This window comes from Gavialis gangeticus, unplaced genomic scaffold (assembly GCF_001723915.1).
Source record: "Gavialis gangeticus isolate Ggan-Ray unplaced genomic scaffold, GavGan_comp1, whole genome shotgun sequence".
Lineage (NCBI taxonomy): Eukaryota > Metazoa > Chordata > Crocodylia > Gavialidae > Gavialis > Gavialis gangeticus.
Genome location: NW_017729027.1, coordinates 2,950,826 through 2,952,562, shown reverse-complemented (window position 1 = coordinate 2,952,562; position 1,737 = coordinate 2,950,826). Strand labels below are relative to the sequence as shown.

Here is a 1,737-nt window from a genome sequence, read left to right as displayed (position 1 = left end):
ACTCCCTCCCTCCCTCCCTCACCACCATGGGAACCTATCCCTATTTGTTACATTGTAAAGTGGGTTCAGTTTATGCGAATTTGATTTATGTGCTGTTCTCCGGGAATGCATGTACTACATAAATCGAGGGAAACGTGTATTGTAATAGTTAGGGGTGTGTGAAACAGGCTGTATTCGATTCAGATTTGGCCCGAATCAGGGACAGTGATTTGATTTGTTGATTCGGATCACTGTCGCAATTTGATTCGACCAAATCTGAATCTGAAGATTTGATGCTAATTTGGAGAATCACAGATTCAGCCATAGACACAGCTTTAAATGTTTTTTCTACATGCCTCGAGGTACCAGGCACAGCTCATGAATGCTGCAATGGTGGGGCAGATGGGGCGTCCCACAGGAGCGTGGGGGGCCCCCCGCAAGCTCGACAGCAAACTTGGAAGTGTACTGGAAGTACTTCTGGTCCACTTCTGGGTCCGCTGCTAAGCGCATGGGGGACCCTCCCTCACACCACCACCCCCCAGCTCGGCGATCAGCTGCAGAAGGACTCCGGGTGCGCCCCCAGACCCAGGAGGCACCAGTCGCTGGGGGTGGAGGAGTCCCTTGGCAGACCCGGAAGTGCTTCTGGTCCGCTTCCAGGTCCACTACCAAATGTGCTGGGGACCACCCTCCATGCTCCCATGGGATGCTCTATCCAACCCCAACATCTCAACGTTCATAAGCCACCTGGTACCTTGAGGTATGTAGAAAAAACATTTAAATCTGTGTCTATGTCCGAATCATTGAATCTTTCTGAATCGATTCAGAGGGTTCCGATTTGATTCGGAGAGATTAAAGGGTCTCCTGATCTGATTCGGATTCAGAGATTTGGCCGCCAAATCGGGCTGAATGTCTGCCAAATTGAATCGGTGACCAAAGCTTCACACAGCCCTACTAATAGTTGCCTTTTTAAGCCCAAAAACACAGACGCAGAGTTAATAAAGAACAGTTGTTCTGCCAAGCTCTTGATCAAGTTAAAAATGTGTTAGATGCCTTTATCTGTGAGCTGAAAAACATGGCAGAGCATGCTTAAACACTGCATCTTCAAAGTGGCACTTGCAGCTAAAGATAAGATTAATGTATCTGGATTTTCTCTCCATTATTTGTGCCCTTCCTTCCTCTCCCTCTTACTTTCCCCTTCCCTAGGTGTTCTTACTTCTAGGTACCCTGTGTATGTTCCACACTTACTATATTCCATTTTCTCCTCTCTAATTCTCCTCTAATTTACTTTGTACCTCCCCTGTCCTCCTCTATTTACCTCCTTCTGTGACCCTACAGGACTTATATAATATTCCAGCATTTTAAAATAATGGACAGAAGATAAACACTTTCCATTAAATTGGCTTACCTAATCCGAATCGTTTTCTGTTCTCTATGGTACAAGGCAATAAGGGTAGATACAATATAACCTCATCAATCCAGCGTGCTCAGGACCAAGCACCTGCCGGAAATTTGAAAATTTTAGAAACCGGCACGGCACCTGGTCATGGAGCAGGGGAGAGAGGTGGGTAGCAGCAGCCAGTCCCAGAGCAGTGGTCACACACAGAGTGGCAGCACAGGGTGGTGAATGGTGATGACAGCCACTGTGTGCAAGCTTCCCCCTCCACATCCAGGAGGGCAGGGGGGAGTGGCGGTTGGTCTTGGAGCGGTGGAGGGAAGTGCTGGACTTTTGATAATTCTGGACTTTTGATAATTCTGGAC

At 47.7% G+C, this 1,737-nt stretch overlaps 1 protein-coding gene across 1 annotated transcript in view; it reads left to right on the top strand.

Annotated features, from left to right (window-relative positions):
- The window catches only part of ZNF292 (zinc finger protein 292), a 118,624-nt gene that overhangs the window by 90,852 nt on the left and 26,035 nt on the right, over nucleotides 1-1,737 (top strand). The gene's annotated exons all lie outside the window — the stretch shown is intronic.